Raw genomic sequence first — 27878 nt, 5'->3', positions numbered from 1 at the left:
AATGTAACTTTCTGAATATAAACTATTATAAAAGCACTTTATGCAAAGAGCAGCATAGACTTGGAATTCAGTGCCTTAAATAAGTACGATTGTATTTCACGTATCTGAAAATATTTACAGCCAGAAAAGTTATGAACTGGATTTTTTTTTTCAATTGTTTATTCAGTTTTATTCCCCATAAATCGGTATTCTAATATAGTTACTGTGACTACTCACAGGGTTGGTAGGAGGTACAGTTAATTAACATTTGCTAAAAGGTTTAAAATTCTCAGCTAAAGATATTTTATGGTTCTAGATCCCTTTATTCTGTAATAGCAGAGTGGTCCAGCCTGTCTGTTTGCACTGAAAAATGAAAGGATGTAAAGAAGAGAAGTACATAAAAGACACTACAAATCCTGCAAGTCTTGGTCGCATTTAGTCATTAGATCTTAAAGATAATCATTTTAATATGTATTTTGGAACTGTGTTTAAAGCAGGAATGACTTCTGAGTTACAGAACAATTTCCTTGAATTATAGCTCAGATACTGGCACAAAACTCAACTACTTTTCTCTCATGAAGATTTCTGAAACCTTACTAAATAAAGGAGCAGCTTCTCACTGGAATCACTTAATGGTTAATTTAATTTTAAATATGCACAAAATATGCTGTTTCTCAAAATAAATTAGGTGAATCAGATGCTTCTTTTCTAACATTATAAAACCTGTAAATTACCTAATAGAGTTTAAATACATATCTTAACCTATATCTGGTATACATAAGGTCCACATATGTATAATTACAAATGCCTTTATTAAAATCAGGCCAAGATATAAATAATATAACAGACCATTTATAAATACTTATACAAATATAGAGCAAAATCATTTTTATGGTATAAAAATACAAATAGAGACTTCCCCTAGTCAAAATAAATTTTAACATAACCTCTCATTTTGTAAATAAACAGAGAGATGGAGAGATTGCTGTAAATATAAATATCTAGTTAATAGAAACATACACAAACTCACGATATGTACTTATATGGTAGCTTCCTGATCAAATATGAAATTCTGAAGATGCATATTTTTATATTTCTTGAGGAAAGGCAGAAAAATTGAAGCAGAATGAATCTTCAAAATAATACAACTTACATCAGACAAAAAAAATAACAAATTCAGTCAAAACAAAAAATGTATGTCTCACATGGCACATCAGTGATACCATGAATCAGAAACAATTCTTTTAGCTGTATGCTTCTAAGAAACATGGATTTTAAATAATATTTGAATAGCAACAACCTATATATTAATATGTAACATTAGGTTACTGCTAGAAAATATTAGCTGAATATGTGATATCCAATGTTAAAGGCGTAGCTGTGTCTTCTAAATGCCACTAACGGAGAATGCTCTCCGATCTGGGCCTCCAGCTGCCTCAACTCCCACCGCCAACACAGGCTCCATTTTGGTTACTGTCTCCTTCAGGTGTTCAGCGCGTCCGTATGAAGACTGGTTCTCACTAGGGATGACATGCTGAAACGGAAGCACCAGAAACACCCGCCTTCCTCCACTCCTATTCATCTCCTAGTTAGAGCCACACCAAAGCAATCAAGCTGGTATCTTCTCTCTCCTGATTGCTGTTCACAAATGAATAAAGCAAGGATGCCCTTCACCTCTCAACAGCCTTTATCCTAATGACATACTCAGAAGCTAGTCTGAACCAAATTCTGTTTTCCTCTCTCAGAAGACTCTTACCAAATTCTCTATTTCTTCAAGATGCAGTTGAAAGAGTGTTTCTAGCTTTTACCCATGTTAAGTCTTCACAAAACTTTACAAAGCTACTTCCCGCCTTTATTGACTGCTGCCTCAAAGAGGGTCCTCTATCCAGTCACTCTCAATGTGCATTACACAGAAGTTTGGTTCCATGGGACAGTAATAGGTACCAGATGGAAAAATCTTTACTACGGGAATTCTCAGAGTTTTTAACCTGTTAACGTCCATCGTGATTCTTCAAGAAAGGGAAGAGGTAACTAGCGTTTCCCAGCCTGACTGTAGGAATGAAGCTCTCATTTCAGAAACTCACAGAAATAATGATTCATGAAACATCCTTGGGAAACACTGTTTCAAGCAATTATTTTAAAACCAAATCTACTGATGTGTCTGCCTCCCTGCTGCTATATTTCTCTTCCACACTCAGCTGGAACATAATCCACAAAGGCAGACTTAACTCTGCCCTTAGCTCTGGATACTGAGAGGTCTAAAGTGAGTCAACATCCACTCATCTTTGGGCTCTTCCTGACATTTCTGAGGGCTCCCATCCTGGTCACTGGGTCTCTGCCAGACTCCTGAGCCAACATTCAGCTTTAAGGATGGTTTCCCATCATGCTGTCTCATACCCAGCTCCAAAGAACTACTCTTTACAGAAATGGGTTTATGAGTTGTTTTTACTTTCTTCCCAACTCTCTGCCTTGGCCAAGAGACTGACTCTGCATCCTAGTTCTGAGGCTGGAATCCTACCTACTGTCAAACACAAACCCGGACCTCCACACATTATATATTCCACCTTTGCTGCATATACCTGGTACTGACTTCTGTCTGTCCAGTCACATATTCTGTATTACCCCCTCCCCATGGTCCTTGGAGCTCAGGCTCCACCCACAGGTCTGGATTCTCAGCTCCAAAAGCGAAGTTCTCACTGCCCTTCATGTTCTCACTGTGCTGGGTCCCTGCCCCCAGGTCTCCCTAATCAGATCTGTCCTACACCCTTCTAAGCCCCACACCACTGCCCTGGTGCTAAAGGGATAGGTTTGAAAATCAGCAAACATAAAAAGTATACAGCGATTTCTAACTTTACTTATTCCACTCAGTGGAATATTTTAATTTAAAAATTACACAGGAAAAAAGTAGCCTCACAAATTATAACAATATTAAATACACCATACTGGAAATGACCATCTAAAGAATTTTGCTCAAAACCTTTCTCTACAGTAAAAAAAAATGTCTAAATTCTTTTCTTCTTTACAGCTTTATTGAAGTATAATATACAAAAAAACTGCACATACTTAATGTATACAATTTTCTGAGTCTGGACAAATGTATACACATATGATCACTACAGTTGTCTCAGAATTAAACAGGTTATCAGTTTGGAAATGTAAAAGACTAGCTTCTCAAACAACCACCTACATATTCCCCTCAAAGTGTGGGAATTTTGAGACAGTTGTTGTATTTTCTTCCAATGATTCTCAGCCATTGGTTCTACATAAAAATAATATTTTTTTTAACACTGTAAAGAACCACCTGAGAAAACTGCCTCATATTCAATTATAGAATGAGATTTGAATTTAAAACCTCTGAAATATTTTTAAATGTTTACAGTCTATTTTAAACTCTCCTCAATCTGGGACAAAACTATCCAACAAGCACCATTCAGCACAAATTGCTTCCTCACAGAGATACTGAATAATCAGAAATGATGAGAAGAGAATGCCTAGCTTAGTTTATCTTTCCCAAACTAAAACTAGCCAGCATGGCCACTTAATTTTAGACCAGGACCACAGCAATACGTAGTTGACTGACATGGGGGCCTTGCCCTTAACCCTCCCGTAGACGTCCAGCTGCCAGTACCTGCACCTCTGTTCCTGCAAGCTTTTCTTCTCAGATCCTCAGAAAGCTGCCAACAGACACCAAAGAATGCGCCTCCAGAAGCAGCCCTCAATGACTCTGAAGAATTGGTGTCAAAATACCCACTCCCTCACCTCACAGGTGGGGTAATTCTGGTGCGTATGTTGTGTTCCATTTCACAAAGTTTTCTCCGGGGACTGAACTCCAGTTACATACTATGCTGGCTTAACCAAGCTCTTTGTTTTATAACTGACTGTCCTTGCTTCCCGGTTTCTCTCCCCCACTTCGCTCTTTCACTTCCCCACTTTGCTCTGAACATTTTCCCATGAACTTTGGCTTGAGGTAAAATGGATTCTACCTGTTGTCTAGTGCTTCCACTTTCTACCTAATTTATGATGACCGTACACTCATCTGGGACAGGTTTGCCTCAGAAGGTCCTAATTGATGCCTATAATCCTGGTGTATTTATTAACAGCACTCCTCTTCACTCTCAAGTGTCCTGGTTTTGTTGATAAATTATATCGTCACACTGCATGGTCCTATTACTCTGCCAGCCTTCTCAGTTGTCAACCTTATGGACAGACATTAAAGCTTACACCTTGCTCTGCCCATCAGCATAGTCTTCTCTATTATGACTTCTTGCCCAAATGTCTCTACTTCCTCCATCCTGGTTCCTACCTTGGTACCTGACACCTCAGGACGCATGTCCTGGTACAGCAGACTGCAATTATTAACTGCCTTAGTTGGGAATCACTATTTTCTAGTTTTTTGTACTGTGTAGAATTGATTTCTTATTAATATTTCAAGGATAAAAGAAAACTTTTCTGTCGAGTTGCATACTTTCACCATAACCCACATGCTGGGAGCATTAAGGCAACCTGGGATGCTAATCGTAGACCAGGAGGGAAAAGAGACTAATCCAGCCCTATGTAGGTTCAGGCTGTTTAATAAGGGGTGAGTATCATAGGAGTCACAAGATCTAAAGTAAGGTGACAAATGCAGGTTCTACTTGAGCAGGAGAAAAATAATAGTATTTATTTTGAAAATCTGTAAGATGCTCTCATTAGTAAAACCCTCTTGTATTTTTTTTTTTTAATTTCTGAAAACAATCGGTATGATGGAATAGCAATGATTTTACAGAGGACATAACAGTTGACCTGGTCATTGGCTAATGAGTAGCAGTTCTATTTTTCTGGTGCAAAATATGAGGAAAAACATTCACATTCACAGCCACGAAGATGAGAGCGCATGTGGCAGCATGAAAAGTGGGTAAAAATCTGTTTAACTGGAACACAGGTATTACTGAAGAGAACAGCGAGAAATATTTTATACCAGCGCACCTAATTATGTTTGACTAAGGATGCTTCAGATCTACTTTTCCTGATTGCCTTCTTTAATAAAACTGGGAAGATGTAATTTTTTTAAACCTGTCTTGTTACCAATTTTAGCTTTTGATTCAAATAAATACAGACAAAAACTTAATGATATGACCCTTATGTCTCTTATTAAGAGGATTCTTAGGAGACAGATATCAAAATATGTTTTACTAACAATGATCCAAAAAATCAATTATGGAAACAAATGAAATCTAAATGTACTTTTCCACTCATTTATTGAGAACCATGAAGAACCAGAAATGTACAAGCAGTTTTTATTCCATGAAAGATGTTGGCCTGAAATATGTTGGCCTGAAATATTAATACTTATTCTTAAATCATTTGTGATTTTTCCCTCCTTATTTCTCCTAACACAAATGAGAGTAAGATTTTACTGTGCCTTTTTATTTAAAAATGCAAAGCTTCCCAATTGCAGAAATAGTTGAAGCAGATTTCTGAGACTCAGGACATCTTTTAAAAGTTGCCCAGTAATGTAAAAGAAATTCAGAAAGAAGACCTGACAGGGTTGGTTGAAAGGAATAAAAAAACGTTGTATAATGTTCAATCTCTAAATCCAATTCCCAAATGCGCTTTACTTGATCATTTTCAGTGAATCCTCCTAAAAAGCACCAAACCACCAGCATCTCACCAGCATAATTTAGGCAATATAGCGCATGTGCGTGCACACACACACACACACACAGAGTCACACACACACACAGTCACACACACAAATATATATGCCACTTCTAAGTCTAGCCACAAACTCTCTACCCACAATCCTTCTCTCTTCCATCTTCTAACAGCCAGATGCGGACCATCCAGTGAAGGCCTTGAAATCCTACAGTATTACAAAGACTCTAGAAGGAGAAAGCCTGGATCCTTTAATGACTGTGTGGCACACAATCTCCAACCCAAACCTGATGCATTGAGTAAAAATTAAACCTCTGTTTAGTGAAACCACTATTATTTACCTAACACAAAAGTTCTCTTTTAAATTTTAATAGATAAAATTAAATTGCCCTCCAAGGGGATTGAGTCAATTTACACACCCAAGGAGAATATACTGGAGAACTACTTCACAATTTTAATAATTTGAATAATCTTTTTACCTTCACCAATGTTGTGAGTAAAATGGTATTGTTTTGTAACAGCCATTTGTATTTCTTACAAATAAGGATGACCACCTTTGTGTAAGCTGTATTGATTTATCCTTTTTTTATTTATGCGCTATGCCCATTTTCTACAATGTTGCTAGTTTTTCTTATTGATTTGTAAATGGTCATGACATAGTAAAACAAACACTGTATGTTGCATACGAGGCACTTTTCCCAGTTTGTCCTTTGATACTTTCTTTATGGTAGAGAAATTTATAATTTGTATTACTGCACCTATCAATCTTTTCTCCCACGGCTTAACCACTTTGTACCATGCATAAAAAGCTTCTCCCCTTCATGAGTTATTTATTTTAATGTCCTATGCTTTCTTTCAGATCTTTTGTTCCAGTTACCTGATGCTACATAATAAATCACCCCAAAACGTAATAGCTTAAAACCACCACCATCATTTTATTATCGTCTCTCATGGCTCTAGAGATTGGCTTCATCTGATGAATCTCACCCAGGACCTCTCATATGACTGCAGTCAGACAGTGCCAGGAACTAGACTCATCTCAAAAGCTTCTGCACTCACACATCTGACAGTGGGTTCTACCTGCTGGATGAGACTTTTCCATGTCAGCTTGGAGGCAGAGTTCCCAAAAAAGCAAGGATCTCAAAAGAGAGACAGTATGAGCTGCCGGTTTTGTAAGGTCATATTCTATGGGTCAAGTGATCACAGAGCTCAGATTCAAGGAGAAGAATACTGACTGCATCTTTTGATGGGAGGAGTGTAAAAGAATATTGGGGGGCATGTTTTAAAACTGCCGTATCTTCTGTGGATGAATTTTAATATCATCAGTTTGATGGCAATGTAATTTGCATACAGTTCACCCGTATACAATTGGATGAATTTTGACAACTGCATACAGTTGAATAACCACAACAATCAAGATATAAAATATTTCTATTACCCCCCAAAGTCCCCTTTTTGCATTCACTCTCCTCCTCCCAACCCCAGCTCCAATCACTGACCTACTTTCATTGTCTTTACTCTGCCTTTTCTAGATTTTCATATAAATGAAATCACACAGCAGGTAGTCATTGTGTCTGTTTTTTCTCACTTAGCTCGCATAGCGCTTTTGAGATTCATCCATGTTGCTGTGTGGTCAGCCGACTGTTCCTTTTCGCGTTGGGAAGTATTGCATTGTATGGATAGATCATAACTAGTTCATCCGTCCACCTGTTGTTAGACATTGGCGTGCTTTTCTCTTTGGACTATCAGGAATAAGCTTCAATGAACATTTGTGCACAAGCCTTAGTGTAGACATAAGTATTTACCCAAGATGTATAAAAACCTAAGATTTGGATTCCTTAGTCAAATGTAAATGTATGTTTAACTTCATAAGGAAACATATGTCTTCATTTTTATTAAATAATTGACCCCTCAGAAACTATTTTTAGTTTAAGGAAAGAGTTTCTATCATTTGTTTCCAGATAGCTAGTCAGTGTTCTGAATACTATTTACTGAACAATGATTTCCTTGACTTTCAACACACCTGTAATACATACTAAATCCCCATGGGTATCTGGGTCTACTCCTGACTTTCCCTTCTGTTCCACTAGTGGGCGCTGGTGGAGGGACTGAGGCGGCTGCTAAGTCATGCCGCTTTAAGCATTCCGCATGTGTTAAGTCATTTACTCGCCACACTAATTCTTTGAGATAAACACTACCTTAATACCCAGATGAAAAGGTAGGACAAAACCCAGAAATACAAAATCATTTCCCTACGATCCCACGTCCAATAAGTGGCAAAGGCAGGACATGAACCTAGGCCATCTCCCTCCCGAGCTCACACGTCCAAGCACTGGACTGACTGCCCTACATCAGCGCTCACGCAAGGACTTCACTCTGCACCCTCCTAATACCGCGCCGAACCTGTGTGGAGAACTGTCCTGTCACACGCTTATCTTCTCATAGGAACAATGTAATTAGCTTGGCTAGTTTCTCCCCCCGCCAAAAAAAAAAAAAAAAAAAAATCCCTTTGGTATTTTGATTTGTATAAAAATATACATTAGTTCAGGGAGAATTGGCCCCTTGATAGTATGTTATGTATGTTTATATTTCTATCCATTTCTAAATTCCTTTTAAGACTAGAAAATTTTTTCTCAGTGTCACTGATGTGCTTGATATACGTTCCTCATGTCAGACAAATCTGGATGTGAAAAGTGTGGTATCCTTGTTCTCCTCAAGGAGAATGAATGAATAATACTCTTAGGGGAACTGCAATTCAAAGACCATTATCAGGAATGTCATAGACAAAGCTGGGAAGCAGGCGAAGTTCTCAGCATGCCCACATATACACACTTTTCTCAGTCTCTCTCCACTTTGTAGCATACCTTATACTGAGGATCCTGACCTCCCCAGAGGCTCCCAGTATTATATTTTTCTTTACTACCCTATGCTATTCTCCTTCCACTGACACTCCTCCAAATCTCATCCCTTTTTCCTCTATAAAGTGTATGAGGTGAGAGCTAGCTTATTTCCCAAATTCATCCATGTTAATACTCTGTGAAGAGAAGTCCAGAACAGGAGCCAAGCTAGCCCTTCAACGCTCAGGAAATGCAAGTATGTTTACATAGAGTCTTTCTCATGGCAATGCTCCTGCTTTGTAATCTCATCAAGCTATGAGAATTTCAAATCGTCCAACTGGGCAGGCAGGGAGGAAGTATCTATAGGTGGACAGAGCTATGCCATGCCCTCATATTCATCTACACCAGCTTCACCTACAGACAGGTTCAGTCCAAACCTCTTCATACTAAATCTGTATTCTCATTTCTAAATTTAGGCAAGAAATATAGCCTTACTCTCAGTAAACCAGATAATTATTAAATCCCCCAGAACATCTATTCACTACCTCTTTCATACAGAAAGATTACAAATTTCAGAGTGAAACACATACTGAGTCATAAGACAGGGAAAGGAAATTCTCAATCATCTTTGAATTAAAAAAACAAGCAAGTAAACAGAAGTCTTCCTGGGAAGTCATTATCTATATGTGCTACCCTGTGCACATGTATATGACACTCTGATCCACCATCAGTGAAAGGTGGCTACTCAGTTTTCGAATCTGGTTTGTCCTTCTTGTGGAAAACCATTTCTCCTGGGGAATCCTTTGAGATTAAGGACCTGCATTGGGACTTCGCGATGCCTGCAGTCTGTCAGAACCGTTTTCTCCTGGGTCAAAGCCTCAACATGAAATAACAGCACTTTAGAAATGAAGCATAGTATATTAGAGGTCATATAATCTGACTACTTATTAAAACCCAATTATTTTCTGAGGCAATGATAAGGAAACTGAGGTTCAGAGAGGAAAAATGACTTCCAAAACATGACACAGCAAGTTAACAGCAGAGCTAACATTGATCTGGTTGCCTTGACCCCCGGTCACTGCTTCTGTCTGCTGTTCAGACAGCCCTCAACCGACACTGCATTTTGTCTGGTTCAAAGATAGTATATACAACAAGATGGTGTCTCTCTCCTAAAACCAATTCTTTATGTTCCAAAACAGATATACTACTGTTTCATTAAAACAAGATTGACAAGTGCGTTCTTATATGAAAGCACTTAGTCATATTATGCTTTACTTATATCAAGGTGTGTCCAGGGACTTCAAGGTCAAAAAAGGTAACCTTCAATAATGCTTCAGTTATGCTAAATGAATACATTCCAGCGATGTGTTGTACAACATAGAGTACAGAGTTAACAATACAGCATTGTATACTTCACCTTTGTTAAGACGGTAAAATTCATGTTAAGTATTCTTGCAAATAAAAGGGGGGCACAAGGAAACTTTGGGCGATGTTGCATGTGTCTATTACCGTGATCGTGGTGATAGTATCACAGGTGTTTGCATATGTCCAAACTCATCAAATCATATACATTAAATATGTGCAATTCATGGTGTGTAAATTGTACCTCAATAAAGCTGTTAAAATAATACTAATACAGTGTGCACCAGCCATCCTAATTCAACCTATAAAAAATAATATTTGGGGATGGGGGACAGTCCACAGCAACCTGCATGCTCTTTTTTTGGATCCCGTTAAGCTGAGAGGGGACAAGAAGAGACAATTCCTAGTCTGACTGAAGGAAGAAGAAAGAGGGACTCGCCAAAAGCAAAGGAACCACATCTACTATTTCCTTCCTGATTGCAGATCCCAGGGGGCAAGGGACTGAAATGGACTTGGACCCACCATCATGCCAATTATCAATGTTTAAAAGGAGATAAATGAATTCACCAGATATACAATTATTATTACACTTGATGATATATTTAAAGTCATTTGAAAATCAAAAAGGAGAAACTACGGTTCGGGCAGCTAAAATGGCGCCAAGTGGCCACTGTGCATGTGGTTTCAGACTAGTTCCCACATCACTGAGATCCTGAACTTTCTCAACTGTATCAAGTTCAAGGATAACACCAGCTTTCGAAACTATATCCGCTAGCAGCTGCTAGCTGCAACCTCGTAGTTTCAAAGTCCCCCAAGCCCGGCTCACAACTATGTAATCATTTTGAACCTCAATCAATCCTTGCTTAACAAGCACCCTTTCTTCTCGTCAGCTCCAACCCTAATTCTTGACAATTTATGTAACCTTGCAGGTTTTGCCTTTTATAAGCGTCCCCCATTTTGCGGTCCAGCGGAGCACACTTCAAGTGCTTCTTGGATCTGTGTCTCCTGAGCTACAGTCCCAACAAACCCCAGATAAATTCTTCTTTATTTCAACCAGGTCTCTGTTTCTGAAATTGTAGTTAACATGCAAAGTTGTGTAAATGTAACTGTGTAAATGTGTAAGTTTTACCTAAAACACTCACACACACAAAAGAAATCTTTTTTGGGTAAAGACAAAGATTTCTTTTTTTCTTTTTTCCCCAGCTGCGCCTTGTGGCATGTGGGATCTTAGTTCCCCAACAAGGCATCAAACCTGTGCCCCCTGCGTTAGAAGCACAGAGTCTTAACCACTGGACCACCAGGGAAGTCCCCAAGACAAAGATTTCAATAATAATGCAGCCCTGGGAAAAGCTGTATTTTGACAGATTATTTATATATCCCCTTTTTTTTTTTAAAGATAGTCTGATCTCTGCACGTTAGAAAAACACTTAATAATCCTCACGGTATCCTGATGGTATGATTTAGACTTTGCAAATGGTGGATAGCATGTTGAATCCGAGGTAAGATAGGTACCTACGGAACCACACCACTCACCAAGAAAACTGTCCTTTTTTAAAATTAATTAATTTATTTATTTATGGCTGTGTTGGGTCTTCGTTTCTGTGCGAGGGCTTTCTCTAGTTGTGGCAAGTGGGGGCCACTCTTCATCGCGGTGCACGGACCTCTCATTATCGTGGCCTCTCTTGTTGCGGAGCACAGGCTCCAGACGCGCAAGCTCAGTAATTGTGGCTCACGGGCCCAGTTGCTCCGCGGCATGTGGGATCTTCCCAGACCAGGGCTCGAACCCGTGTCCCCTGCATTGGCAGGCAGACTCTCAACCACTGCACCACCAGGGAAGCCCAAAATTGTCCTTTTAATACAGCTTATATACCAGTGTTTTAAAAACAAAACGAAATAAATTATTGATATTGCCCCTTGCCCTGCTCCTCCACCATCTCTGACGCCTCAGAAAATGCCAATTCCTTCAACTCGGTGCTCAGGCCAGAAACCTTGGCAAGATCCCGCACTCTGCTTTCTGTCATATCCCATTTATCTAATCCATCAGAAATTCTAGAAGACTTGCACCTTAAAAATACATTCAGAACTCTCACTTCCCACCACTGCCTTTGCCACTTTCCAACAAGTCACATAGGGTAGGAGGGGGAGGGGAGGGGGAGGGGAGGGGGAGGGGAGGGGGGGAGGGGGGGGGAGGGGAGGGGAGGGGGGGGGGGGGAGAGGGGGGGGGCACAGGGGGGAGGGGGGGGAGGAGGGGGGGGGGGGGGGGAGGGGGGAGGGGGGGGGGAAGGAAGGGGGGGGGGGGGGGGGGGGGGGAGGGAGGAGGGGAGGGGGGAGGGGAGGGGGAGGGGGAGGGGAGGGGGGAGGGGAGGGAGGGCTCTGGACTGTTGTAACTACCTCCTGACCGGATCCCCTACTTCCATAATCGCCCCTGTGGTCCCACACACAGCAGCTGGAGTCCCCTTGTTAAAACTAAGTCTATCAGATCGCTCCTCAACTTCAAACCCTCTCATGGTTTCTTTCCCACTCAGAGAAAATTCTGGATTCTCTACAGTAGCCGACAAGAACCTCATCGCCGACCACCGTGTTAGTCATTCTTACAATCACGCACTGGCTTCCTACTGTTCCTCTGACACACCAAACCCACGACCCACCTCAGGACATTTGCACTTGCTGTTCCCCTAACCGTAATGCTCTTTGCAAAGACACCTGCTTGGCCTGTCCCCTCCTCTCTTCAGGTCTCTGCCTTTTCTGAACAACTTGTATAAAATAGTGCACGCCCACTGTAACTCTTCTACCAGCCTACCATGATTTACGCTTCTTCATAACACGTATTACCCCTCAATAGATTACATATCCATATGTTTGTACGGCCAGTCTCCCTTCTCCAGTGATGTAGAAGTTCCACAGAAGTAAATACTTTATCCTTAGGCAGAAAAAGAATGGCTGGAACTTAACAGACACTTAATATTTGTCAGATGACTGAATGTATGAGAGCTTCTCTATCCGTCCTACATATACACTGGATGTCAAACCATACCTATGTCTTCCACTTCTTATTTATGACATGTAACCTAACACGCATCACTTCATCTGATAGGAATGACATTCTATTTTTACTGTTTTATGAGTTGGACCTCAGAGATTCATTCCAGAATTAGACAGTGTTACTAAATTTGAATCCACTTTCTTGTCACGGATGCCAGGGGTCAGTACAGATGTCTGACCTCATAAATATAACCTTATCAAAGCATGCACCCCACAGCAGCCAAGGCAATGTGTTCTTCGATTAGGTGTCCCAGATCCCCTGTTTTTGTCCACAACTGTCTCTTGTTGGTGACAACTTATAATAAGCATTAATATTAGTATTAATCTCAATCATTTTTTTCCTGTAACGAGCCAGATAATAAATATTTCAGATTTTGAGGGCCTGAGGGTCTCTGACACAACTGATCGACGTTGCTGTCACGGGAAGAACGCAGCCATAGACAAGTGGCCCACGAATGGGCATGGGTAGAACTGGTCTGCGGCTGCCATCTGCCAAACCCTGATCTAAACTGTTTATTTAAAAACTGGTAAATGTGGACTTCCCTGGTGGCACAGTGGCTAAGAATCCGCCTGCCAATGCAGGGGACGTGGGTTCGAGCCCTGGTCCAGGAAGATCTCATATGCCGTGGAGCAACTAAGCCCGTGCGCCACAGCTACTGAGCCTGCGCTCTAGAGCCCACGGGCCACAACTACGGAGACCACGTGCCACAACTACTGAAGCCCGCACAACTGGAGCCCGTGCTCTGCAACAAGAGGAGCCACCGCAATGAGAAGCCCGCGCACCGAAACGAAGAGTAGCCCCCGCTCGCCGCAACTAGAGAGAGCCCGCGCGCAGCAATGAGACCCAACGCAGCCATAAATCAATCAATCAATCATCTTTCTAGATAATACCTGAGTAAAAATTCAACACCTATGTCCTAATCACATAAAAAATTTTTTTAATTGGTCAGTGTGGTTCCCGGGGTTTGAGAAGGGTGTAGAGCTGGGCAGAGCACAGAGGATTTGTTAGGGACCCGCTTATGCACTTACAATAACCTTAGTTACCTTACAGAGTCATCTGTAATAAACATGACACTAAAATGATATCCCCGAGTGTCACCTCCTACCAACAGTCAGGAAAAAAAAAAGGACAACAAAACAGGGTGGTGGTAGTCATTCTAGGCAGATGTGACTGGTTAACTTTTTTTTTTAATTAATGACTATGGGTTACAAAATGGATATCATAGGTGTTAGATTTCAGCAAAACATTTGATATGGTACCTCCTGAAACCTCAATTTAAAAACTCACTCAAATTGACTTTGAAAGGATGACTCCTTCAAGGATTGCAAACTGTCAGGAGGAACGCAAACAGTGGGGCATGAATGATAATTAACAGTCAGCCACGTAATGAGGAAGGAATCTAGTGTCATGCCCAGGGACTGGTGTTCAGCCAGTTCTTAACATTTCATTAACGATCTGGAAAAGAGAGTAAACAGAGCTTTTTCATTACACTTGCATATGAGGACTTGAGGAAGAATAGGAAGAATAAACCAATGAATAGCAGAATAAATACAGAGGGATTATATTAAGATAGTTTTGGAGACGCCACTGTGAATTAATACAAGTTAAACTTCCTTGAGATCATGTCATTCAACGAGATGAGCATAAAAATACGGGAAAGAAATTTAAATGGAGTTCATTAAAAGATAATTCCTGTCTCAAGACAGAAATAATTGTGCCCTGAATAGAAAAACATCTGAAAAAGAGACGTTTCAAGACAGCATCTGCGTCACCGACTAAGGAGATACAGGGGAGTCTAAGGCACAAGACCTCACAATTCCCTCATCAGGGACAAAATAATTTGCTACAATTATATAGCAGACAGGTAAAAATTGTATCACTGTATTTTTAAACTATAGCAAAGTGCTCACTTGGTTAACTCTCACATGGCAAATATACTGTATAAAACTCTTAGTCCTTTGTCTTGTTTCTTTGGGGTTTTCTTATTGTTCATTTTTGTCTACTACTAAGAAAATCCATTGGCTACTTTCCATGCTATCTCCCAGTTCTCATCAGTCAAATGCAAATAGCTGGATGAGAATTGCCTGCATTACTGGATGTAAATTAAAAGTACTCCTACGAAGTCACTGCTCGAATTATCTGATAACTACTGTTGTATTAATTTTGTGGCTGAATGCATTAAACAACTGCAAATTCACTTTCTCGATAACATGATAATTACTTTAGACGTTGTTCAGGTATTGCCACTACACACACAGGGATTCATTTAATAGTTAAAGCCTGTTAAAAAGCCAAAAATTTATCTCTGGTAAATAACCTTCCTTCTTAAATGACAAGTGATTTCACCACACACTGAAATTATAGCTACCGTCATGAAAACAGAGACCATCCATTCGAATGACATGGGAACCTTTATTTTCATGCAAAATTGTACCCGAAAAAGAACCCCTAAATATGTAAAACAAGTTAGACTTCCTTCCTCTGATCTAGCATGTTGAGAGCTTGGAAGCTATCAGTTCCGTCCTCATAAGACAAAAAAAAAACAACTCTGAAAATCAACAGCTCTTCTTAGATCTATGAGAGAACTGAGGTCACAGGGCAAACTGCTGCCCCCAACACTGGAACAACAGACAGAGACAGAGAATCCCAGCTCACTGGGAACAGGAGGCCAGGAGCAGAAGCCCACAGCTGGAGCCAATATCTGTGGGAACACTTTAAACTGTGGTGGATGGTTGCTCGAGGCTCAGTGTGGCCTAGCTGGGGGGTTAAGCATTTTGAGGAGACCCTGTGAGGGGTCCGTACAGTTTCATGAGGTTCTCACTGGGAAGACCAGAGAAAAATCCCCTCTTGCTCCCCAAAGAGGAAGGAGGAAAATTACCATCATGAAATGTACTCAGAGCAATCTATTCTCCTTAACAAGCCTGTCCTCCTGGGAAACTTTTTGTACCAGAACCTAACTGAGCTTGGGGAAGGAAAATATCCAACTCCAGCTCCTTCTAGCCTCCCACAGGGGAGAAAGGAAATCTATATCTCAAGCTCATCATGGTCTTAAACATGGGAAAAGGGAAATACCCAACTCCAGCTCACAAAGAGACTAATCCTATAAAACGATGAGACCTAATCATATAAAATGACCCCTCCTCCCCCATCAATCCACATAAATAAGGCTTTGGTAGGATCACAGAGGATTAAAACTAAAAAGAACAAGCCTCAGATCCTATTTAAATAGTCTCTAGGAAAACCCAAAGACAACAGAGAAAACAAAAATGAGGACATTTAATGAAATTTTAGTCTCTGACACCACAGCTATACAGCAACCAACAAACACAGCCTAATTCCTAGCCAGACAGACACAAACCTTCACACTAAAGGCCTAACCACAGGAGTTGCTTTTACCTAATACTTCATGTCTGGTTTTCAACAAAAAATTTCAAGGCAAAAACATAGTCTAGGAAGACAAAACAAACATCAGAACCAGACTCAGATATACAGAGTTTGGAATTATCAGACTGGCAATTCAAATAACTATGATTAATACGTTAAGTGGTCTCATGGAAAAAAGTGAACATGCAAGAACAGATGAGTCATGTAAACAGAGAGAGGAAAGCTCTCAGATTCAAAAGAAGACGGCAGAATTCAAAAACACTAACAGAAATGAAGAATGTCTCTGATGGCCTCACGAATAGACCGGGCCTGGCCAAGGAAAGAATCAGTGAGCTTACAGATATGTCAACAGAAACTTCCAAAACTGAAATGCAAAGAATGAAAAGACAGAATAGCAAGAGGTGTGGGACAATGACAAAAGGTGTAACACACGTGTAATGGAAATGCTGGAAAGAGAAGAAAGGGAACAGAGGACATATTTGAAGTAATAAAACAAATGAAAGGGAAACTGTTCTGGGTGAAGCAAAAATTGCTTTCACTTCACCTTTTCCTTTAAGTTTCCTCTTGCAAGCTCTGTCAGAACCTTTGATAGAGGGAATCTAGTCAGAATAGGCATTCAAAGTCATTTCCTGAAATCTTTAATCCCCTTTGCTTGTTATACACTAGAGCTCCTGCAAGATTAACTTGGTGACAACTAGACAATAGGTATCCATATACTCTATTGTACGCATCTGCCGTCTCTATTATCCTTAAGGCGATTAACTGCATAGCACTTATCTGTAACACAATGTGCCCATAATAAATTTATATGCTCTCTCCATATGGATTAGGAACAAAAACAACATGTTCTGATAAAGCAGCAAGCCTCCTTTATTTAACTCACTTGAGGATATCTGATTGCCTTCATAATTTTAACGATTAAGATGGCTGATGACTTTTTTTGGCTTTTAATACAAATAAAGCTTGTATTTCCAGAGACGAAAAGAATTGCAGGTGATTTTTTTTTTCATTTTAATTAAATTTTAAGGATAGTTTTAGACTTTATAAAATGTTACAAAGATAGTACAGTCTCATATACCCCCCACCAAATTTCTATTAGTATTACCATCTTACATTCATGTGGCATATTTGCCAAAATTAATAAACTGATATTGATACATCATTATTAACTAAAGTCCATACCTAGTCAGATTTCCTTAGTCTTATCCTAATGTCCTTTTTCTGTCCCAGGATCCCACGTAGGGTATTACATTTAGCTGTCAGGACTTCTTAGGTTTCTCGAGGCTGTAACTGTGTCATCCTTATCCTGGATGACTTTGAAAGTGTAGAGTAGTAGTAGGCAGATATCCTGTAGAAGGTCCATCTACTGGGGCTTGTCTGATACTTTTCTTGTAATTAGACTGAGAAGTTATAGGTTTTGAGGAAGAAGACCACAGAGGTAAAGTGCTATTCTCATCACATCGTATCAAGGGTAAATGCTTGGTATCACGTATCGTTGTTAACCTTGTTCATCTGGATGAGGAAGTGGTGTTGGGGTCTTTGCCTGCAGAGTTACTCTTTTTTCCCCTCTTCTACATACTGCATTCTTCAGAAGTTATCTCCTGCAGCCCACACTTAAGGCACTGGCAGTTATATTCCACCTCAAGAGTATAGTATCGACATAAATTACTTGGAATTCTTCTGCCTTGTCCCCTATCCTCCACGTATGTACTCGTTTATTTACACCAATAGAGCCTCACGGATATTTTACACTTTGGGTTATAGTCTGATAGTACTTTACTTTGTTGCTGCCATTTTTTTCAGCTTTGGCCATTGGGAGCTCTCTCAGTTGTCACCTGTGTACGTCTGACATATCGCCATTGCTGTGGGGTTTTCTTGAGAACACCCTTCCTCTCTGACGCTAGAAGATGCTTCAGGATCATCTCATCTATTTCTTGCCCCAGTCTTGGAATCAGACATCCATCCCAGGAGCCCTGGTTTCATTTGACAGAAACTGATACTGTTCTTGGAGCGACAGCAATCTTGAAGCAGGATCTTATTTCCCTGTCCGGGGATTGAACCTAGCCACCAAGCCCACCAGGGGCTAGAGGCTAGAAGCAAACTTCCCTGATTCTTACCCCGTTGGAAAGCAAAAATGCTGCAAGGAGGCAGAAACTGCACAACAGGTACAAAGTTTATTATCAGAGACACAGCACAACATATGGGAGAGCACATAGAGAAACAGTTTATTTAAATCAGAAGCAGGGCAGAGATACCCACCCAGAGAGGAGGGGGGCGTCCTGAATGAGGAACGCAGTAAAGAGGTGATTTAAATCTCTTATACAGGACGGTCCTTCTGGGTCTTTGTTTATATGGGCCAGTTATCTTGTTTCTTTTTTCACACCTGACTGGTCCTAGGACCCTCCCCAAGATGCGCGCATAACTTTTTGCTAGATGGATCCCACTGCAGAGGCCTGTGGGTACATGTCCACACATATTATGGGGTGGTGCCCCCTCCCTTTTTGACCCCCAAGGAGCCCTCCTGCGCACGTGCAGTCAGGGAAGTTTCCCTTGACCTCAGGAGTGGGCATCTTATCTCTTTACTTCAACAGAGCTCAGCTTCTGCCACTAGCTTTGTCCTTGGAGTGTCTGGGTGAGAACAAAGCTTCAGTGTTACTCCACTTGACAAACACCAGCTGTCCAGCCCAGGGGCCCATCTATCTCCTGCCTCAATACTGGAAACCAAGATCTGAACACTGGGTATGCTGGCTGCCACTGGGATGTCATTGCTTCCAGGCCCTCTTAGTTGACAAAACTAGGAAATACAATGTATATTATCCCTTGTCCATACAAGTGTCTATAAATGCATCCGTATGCAACCATCTGTACATACATTAAGCTAAACACAGATGCATACTAATGTCCCCAACGCCCATCCGTTAACACATCATCCACTTTCCCTTATCTGGAACCTCTCACGACAGCAGTGAGAAACCCAGATCCCATCACCTGCCATATATTTAGTCAATTACCCAACTCCCATGTACATGTACACCAGTATCAGAATAGCTCACCCACACACCCATTAGAAAAAACTTTATCAATTATAGTGCTCATGTAAGTTCCTTTTACCTTTGTCTTACACACTAAAGTTACTTAAATCATTTGCAAAGTTACTTAGGGTCAACATCTTCCCCCCCCATACACTTCAGTGAAATTGTTTCATACACATGTAATACAGTTTGATTGTTTTGTTATGTTCTAACCGGGAATCCCCCAACTTTGTAAATGATTTTTTAAATTTGTATACGTTAAAGTTTACTCTTGATGTTTTTAAGTTGTATGGGTTTTAACAAATGTATAATGTTATGTATTCTCCATTTCAGTATAATACTGAATAATTTCACTGTCCTAAAAAAAAAAAAAAAAAATCCACTGAGTTTTACCTATTCAGCTTTCCCTCAACTGCTGCCAAATACCTGACAACCACTTACCTGTTTATCATCTCTGTAGTTTTACTTCTCTCAGAATGTCACATAAAATAGAACCGGAGTGTACAGTCTTTAAATGCTGGCTTTCACTTAGCAATAGGCACTTAGCAATATGTACTCATCCATGTCTTCGCTTGGCTTAATGGCTCATTCCTTTTTACTGTTGAATGGTATTCCATTGTAAGATATATCACAGTATATTCATCCATCTACCTATTGGAAGACATGTTAGTTGCTTCCGTATTTTGGCAATTATGAATAAAGCTGCTATCAATAATTGTGTACAGGTTTTTGTCTGGACATAAATTTTCAGATCAGGTGGATAAATATCTAGGAGTGCAATTGCTCAATCATATGGAAAAACTATGTTTAGCTTTGTAAGAAACTACAAAACTCTCTCACAAAATAGCTATAGCATTTCGCATTCCCAGCAATGAATGAGAGTTCATCTTGCTCTGCATTCTCACCAGCAACTGCTGTTCTTAGTTCTTTTAGATTTTAGCCATTCTAATGAGGACATAGTGATATCTCATTATTGTTTTAATTTGCATTTCCCAAAAACAAAAGACATTGAGCAACTTTTGATATGCTTATTTGCCAGCTTCCTAGAGATCTTTGTTGAGATATCTGACCCGTTACTTAATTGCATTGTTTTCTTATTTTGAGTTTTAAAGATTCTTTGTGTATTTTAGATACAAGTCTTTTATCAAATGTGTGTTTTGTCAATATTTTCTCCCAGTCTGTGGCTTGTCTTTTGATCCTTTTAACAGTATCTATCAAAAAGCAGATATTTTAAATTTAAAGTCCAAATTGTCAATTTTCGTCCATGGATTGAGTTGTATTCTATCTAAAAATCTAAACAAACGCAATGCCACCTAGATTTTCTCCTATGCTTTCTCCTAGAAGTGTTTTATTTTTGCACTTTACATTGAGGTCTATGCTCCATTTTGAGTTAATTTTTGTATAACATGGAAGGTCTATGTCTTGGTTCGGTTTTTCCCTATGGACATTCAATTGTTCCAGCGTCATTTGTAATAAAAGTTCTCATTTTCCTCCACTGAATTGTCTTTGCCACTTTTTCAAAGATCAATTAACTGTATTTGTGTGGGTCTATTTTGGGCTCTCTATTCTTATTGATCTATATGTCTTTTCTTTCACCAATATCATACTGTCTTGATTACTATGCCTTTATAGTAGCACTTGAAACTGGGTAATTTGTGTCTTCCAACAATTTTCCTTTTTTTCAGTAGTGTGTTGGCTTTTCTCCATCTTTTTCCTTGCCATACAAATTTTAAAATCAGCTTATCAATATCTATAAAATAACTTGCTGGGATTTTGATTAGTATTGTGTTGAAGCAATACATCAAGTTAGGAAGAAATGAAATCTTAACAATATCGAATCTTCTAATCCATGAACATGTGACATCTCATTTATCCAGATCTATTTTATTTCCTTCGTCAGTGTTTTGTAGTTTCCCACATACAGATCCTAAGAACATATTGTTAGATTTGTATCTAAAAATTTCAAAATTTTGGTTCTATCAAAAATGTGTTTTTTAATTATAAGTTCCAATTGTTCTTTGCTTATAAATAGGAATGCCATTGACTTTTGTACACTGACCTTGTATCCTGAAACCTTACTATATGCAATAGTTCTATGTTTTTATTTTGCAGATTCTTTGGGGTTATCTATATTAGCAACCATGCCATCTGCAAACAGAGTCAGTTTTATGGCTTCCTTTCCAATATGTCTACATATTGTTCCTTCTTCTTGTCTCATTGCATGAACTACAATTACCAACAGGAGAAGCAATAGAGGACATACTTGCCTTGAGAGTTTTTATCATGACTGGGTTTGGATTTTGTCAAATTCCTTTTCTGCATGAATTGGCATAATCATGATTTTTCTTCAAGAACATATTGATTGATTTTTGAATTTTGAACTAGCCACGCATATCTGGAATAAATCCCCTTGGTCATGGTATATAATTCTTTTTATACACTGCTGGATTCAACGTGTGATATTTAGGGATTTTGTGTCTATATTTGTGAAAGACATTGGTCCATAGCTTTCTTTTCTTATAATATTTTTATATGATTTTTGTACAAGGGTACTGCTACCCTCATAGAATGAGTTAAGAGGTACTCTTCTGCTTCTATTTCCTGAAAAAGATTATGGAAAATTGCTATTATTTCTAAAATGTTTAATAGAATTTATCAGTAAAACTAAGCATGGTAGTTTATTTCTTGGAAAGTTATTGATTGAATCTCATTAATAAACATAAGGCTATTCAAGTTATCCCCTTCTACTTCCATGAATTTTGGTAGTGTGTATTTTTCAAGGAATTGTTCCATTTCATCATATTTGTCAGCATAGAGGCTGTTCATATCATTCCTTTATTATCCTTTAATGCCCATGGGCTCAGCAGTAATGACCTCTCATTTATGACATTGGTAATTTGTGTCTTCTCTATTTTTTCATTGGCTAGCCTGGCTATAGGTTATTTTTATTGAAATTTCATATAACCAGCTTTTGATTTGTTTTCTCTGTTTATCTGTTTTCAATTTTATTGACTTCTGCTGTAATTATTATTTCTCCTCTGCTACTTGCCATAGGGCTAATTTTGCTCACCTTTCTCTAATTTCCTAAGGTGGGAGCTGCGATTATTGATTTTTGAACATTTTTTTTAATATATACATTGAATGATACATATTTTCCTCTAAGCACTGCTTTCACTGCATTCCACCAATTTTGGTAATTTGTAATTTAGCTCAAAATGTTTTTAATTTCTCTTAAGACTTTTCCTTTACTCATGGTTTATTTACAAACATTTTAATTTTCAAATACTTGGGGATTTTCCAACTATCTTCTTGTTATTGATTTCTACTTTAATTTCATTGTTGTCTGAAAACACATATGTATAATTTTTATTACTTTAATTTACTAAGGTGTGTTTTATTAATAAGCCCAGAATGGAGTCTATCTTGGTGAAGATAGATGATGCATAGGAGGCTGGACAGCTGTTGTTACACTATTCTATAAAATAGAATTTATATATATTTATATAGAATATTCTATAAAAGTCAATTATATCAACTTGATTTTTTACTTTGTCAATCACCTAATACTGATTCTTTTCATCTTTACTGAGGTATAATTGACAAAAATTTACATATTTAAGAGGTACAACTTGATTTTTCTGTTGAAATATAGTTGATTTACAATGTTGTGTACAACTTGATGTTTACAAAAATAATTGCCACAATCAAGCTAATTGACATATTCATCACCTCACAGTAACTTTTTCTTGTGTGTGTGTTAACACTTAGATCTACCCTCTTAGTAAATTTCAAGTATAAGATAAAGTATTGTTGACCATATTTGCATTACTCTACATTAGATCTCCAAAACTTACTCATCTTGCATAACAAATTTTGTACCCCTTGACCAACATCTCCACATTTCCCTCCACTCCCTGGCAACCACCATTCTACACTCTGCTTCTATGAGTTTAACTATTTTAGATTCTACATATAAATGATTTCATACAGTATTTGTCTTTCGGTATCTGGTTAATTTTACTTAGCATAATGCCCTCCAAGTTCATCCATGTTGTCACAAATGGCAAGATTTTCTTCTTTCTCATGGCTGAGTAATACTGCATTGTATACATACACCACATTTTCTTTATCCATGGACTTAGGTTGTTTCCATGTCTTGGCTATTGTAAATAATGCCGTAATTAATATGAGAGTGCCAATCTCTTCAATATCTTGTTTTCTTTCCTTCAGATATATATTCAGAAGTGGGATTGCTGGATCATACAGCAGTGTGTGTGTGTGTGTGTGTTAAGATCACTTGACACTTTGGTAGTTAACTGAATAAACTCATCTCGTAGAGCAGATTTCCTGTTAAAGAACTGCCTCAGTTTTTATTTGAGAAAGTCTTTATTTCTCCTTCACTTTTGAAGAATAATCTTATTGGATATAGAAATTTAAGTTGGTGGGATTTTTCTTTCAACATTTGCAATATTTCACCCAACTCACTTCCTGCTTATCTGTATCTAATGAGAAGTCCACTGTAATTTTCATTCTTGTTTCCTCTCAGATAAAGTGTTTTCACCCCCTGTAGCTTTTTTCAGGTTTTTCTCTATCTTTGGTTTTTTGCAGTTTGAATTATGGTATGCCTATATATGTATTTTTGGTATTTTTCCTGCTTGGTATTCTATGAGTTTCCTAGATTTGTGATTTTGTATCTGTTATTAATTTTGGAAAGTTCTTGGCTATTACTTCAAATGATTCTTCTCTATTCTTTTAGTTATTTTAATTATACATCTGCTACACCATTTTATATGGTACCACAGTTCTTGAACATTCTGGGTTTTTCTTCTGTCTTCAAACTCAACTGATTTTTTTCCTTGGCCATGTCAAGTCTACCAGTGGCCCATCAAAAGCACTCCTTGTTTCTGTTAGTGTTGTTAGTATTTTTGTTTCTCATATTTCCTTTTGACTCTTTGATTTTTACCTCTCTACTTATATTACCCATCTGTTCTTGCATTTTGTCTACTTTTTCCATAAGAGGCCTTGACATATTTTTTTTTTTTTTTTTTTTTTATGGCTGTGTTGGGTCTTCGTTTCTGTGCGAGGGCTTTCTCTAGTTGCGGCAAGTGGGGGCCACTCTTCATCGCGGTGCGCGGGCCTCTCATTATCGCGGCCTCTCTTGTTGCGGAGCACAGGCTCCAGACGCGCAGGCTCAGTAACTGTGGCTCACGGGCCTAGTTGCTCCGCAGCATGTGGGATCTTCCCAGACCAGGGCTCGAACCCATGTCCCCTGCATTGGCAGGCAGATTCTCAACCACTGCACCACCATGGAAGCCCCAGGCCTTAACATATTAATCATAGTTATTTTAAAGTATAGTTCCAACAACTCTGTCGTATCTGAGTTGCTCAGACTGGGTATTTTTTCCTTTGGTCACGTTGTTGAAAGCCATACATGTATCAGGCAATAGGAACTGAGGCAAACAGGCCTTGAGTGTGTGGGTTATGTTAATCTGCTAAGAGTTGGTCTGTGATTTTTGTTTGCTATAGAAATAGATGCCAGACTGTTCTTATTTTTCTCTTAACTTTGAGCTTTCCTAAGTACTCCTCTGAGAGAGTCTGTGTCTTGCAGCTCTTTTACTGTGACCCACTGTTATTACACTAGAACCTTGTTGGTGTGATGGTAAGGTGCAGGGGAAAGGGAGAATTCTGGAGTAGCTGATAAGTCATAGTCTTTTAGTGGGCCTATCTCGGGGCTGTGAAATTTGTGTACTTTTGTTTTTAACAGCTCTAGTGATACAAGGGTCCCTTCCTGTACCTCCTCCCATCCTTCCACCTCTATTCCTTTCTCTGGCTGCAGCGTTTTCAATCTATTTCCTTGAAACCCTAACCCCTATTGACCCTGCTTTCTCCCTTTAAGCGAGTCTGGAAGGTCTGGAGGAGACTGGAGTGTGGAGGAAATTTCCTTAGCGTAGGCCTTGGTTATGGAGACGGCTTTTGGTGTACTTCATTGGCGATTACTCTTCCCCTCCCCCTGCGAGAGCCAAGACCGGGTCTTCCACCATGAGAACCTGGTGGAGTTCTGGGAAAGAAAGCCCGTAGCACTCTAGGAGACTCCTCTAAGCCTGCAGCCCCAGGGTTTTTCTCACGCTCATGCTAGTCCAGACTCAGCCTCGGCCTCCAGCAATTTGCCAACTTCACCGTTTATGAGTTCCTACCAGTTTGTGACTCCAGAACTACTCCAGGTAAGCAGATCTCTGCTGTGACTCTCCAGCCTCACCTGTCTCTCCAGATTTCAGGGCAGTGGTTTGCTCTGCAACCTCATTGTTCTGACAGGTCTAAGAGATCTCATTGATTTGCAGTTTGCCCAACTTTTTTTTGTTGTAAGGACAGAAATGATGACTTCCAAGCTCTTTATATGTCATAGCTGAAACCAGCAAGGTCTTTAATTCTCACCTTCACTCAGTTTAGCTCCCAAAATAGGACAGCTAAAGTAAAATGTGAAGTAAAAAACTTTCCTTTTCTAGCTGGAAAGCAAAGTAAGCAGTATAGTACAGTGTGAACTAAAAAGGGTGGGCTTTGAAGAAAGATTGCCTAGTTGCAAAACCTAACTGCTGTGAGCTTCAAGTGTCTTAATCAGTAAAATGAGAATAGTAAAGTGCCAAACTTAAAGGTTTACAACAATGAAGCACAATGTCTGGCACATAGCAAGTACTCAATAAATCATATTAGTATATTAGTAAAAATGTTCCATATATTAGTTGAATTATTAATTCAATTCCATGGCAGGAATGTCAGTTCAAGAATCCATAAACCCAAATTCAAACTAGAATGGATCAACCAACAGTGTTAACAGAGATAAAAAATGAGAACTCAATCTAAATTATAGCCCAAAGTAAACTTAAAGTAAATAGAAGGAAAAGGGAATGGAATTTTTCCCCCAAATATTCCACTTTAGCCTTAATCAACTAATAGGGTAAATATCAAACTGAATTGACAATTTCTCCAAGACCAAAAATCTTAGGGCCTATAGCAAATGAGGGTAAAGTTAAATGGACAGGAAAGCTTGGTTTTCACTGACAAGACTTCTCTAGTTAGGGTCTTGGGTCAGATAAAATATATTAACACCTCCTAGAAAATTAAATGCTAGGAACACAGAACTCTGTCTTTAAATATAGCATTAAGGAAAATAGAAGCTTAACGAGACTGTGAGAATATATTTCCAGTAGGTTTGACACCTCCACCTGGTAAGAAGTATCACATCAGGAAAGTGACATCTGAGCCCCTCAAGGGGCACTCAGGAAAAGAGCCTGGATTATTACAAATTCCTTGCAGCTGGTAGGCAATCAGGTACATAGCCAAAGTCACCAGAACAATCTGGAGGGGCCAAAAGGGTTTAATGTCCCTAAGCAGAGGTCACAAAGAGCTTCTCCATGTCCCAGACAGGATTCATGTCCTTATCAAGAGGTAAACTGACCACTTTGGGGAGGATTTAAAGCTAATAAAACTTGCCGATCGGCTGAGAGTGGTGCTACCTCTGTGAATTAAGTCGTATCCTTCACCTACAATAAGAGGACTTGTAACCTTTGGTTGTGTCCTTATAGTTTTCTGTCAATCACTACACAACTGTACCCTGAGTAACTATTTTATAGCAGTCTGGGCCATACCAGGACAAGGATGATCATTTAATCAGAAAAACATCAATAAAAACAACACCTCTCTGGCTTGACAGTTTGTGGAAGATACAGCTCCCTCAAATGTCTCCTCACAAATCTCTGGAGTATCCATGGTATATGTCAGGCGTGTCTGTGTGGGTCTCGGGCTAATCTCAAGTAGCCATTCCTTCTTTTCTTACCCACCGTGAAGGCTGCTGCTGAAGCCACGTCAAAGGTGATTATTTTCACCCTGAGAGAACCTTGAATGTGTCAATTCCACCATAATGACGATAGGTCATCAAGAAGGTCGTGATGCAGCCAAAACCAGACACCTTCTTCTGTGGTTTCCAGCGTCAATGCTATTTTTCCACCAAAGCAGTGGAAGGTGCTTCAAATCACACAGCCCATCTAGATTTTACTCACTCTTTTAAGACCCTCTCCAGTGGACTTTGTTATGAATCCAAAGAAGTGTGAGAGCAGAGGACCCATGTATGTCTGTCTATTCCCTTAGAATGAGAAAGCTCCTCAAAGCCTTAAGGTAAGATCCCTTTAAGGTAATATAACCTTGAGACATGCCCAAACTGGGAAGGGAGAGGTCTGGACATGCAACCAATATTCTTTCATCTGAGAGAGAGAGAGAGACACACAGACACACACAGACACAAAGACACACACACACACACATGTGGACTAAATTCAAGTATCCACTCTCACACCTTTATCAAATCCTGACATTATGGATACGTTCTGTCTTTGCATTTAAGACAAACTAATTATAAAGCTTTTGATCATACTTATAAATTAAAGCGAACTATAAACAGATGAGAAGCTGGCTGCCATCAAATATTTAACAAAGTCAAGAGACCAGAGCTTTGGTCTCAGTTGGGTCTTTCCTAAAGTGGCCTATATATAGGGAGGAGTTTGGGTTCTGAATGACATTAAAATCCAGAGATATAAGAAATCAACCATAACTTTC

This window comes from Balaenoptera musculus, chromosome 1 (assembly GCF_009873245.2).
Source record: "Balaenoptera musculus isolate JJ_BM4_2016_0621 chromosome 1, mBalMus1.pri.v3, whole genome shotgun sequence".
Classification (NCBI taxonomy): domain Eukaryota; kingdom Metazoa; phylum Chordata; class Mammalia; order Artiodactyla; family Balaenopteridae; genus Balaenoptera; species Balaenoptera musculus.
Note: the sequence above shows the minus strand (reverse complement) of the source record.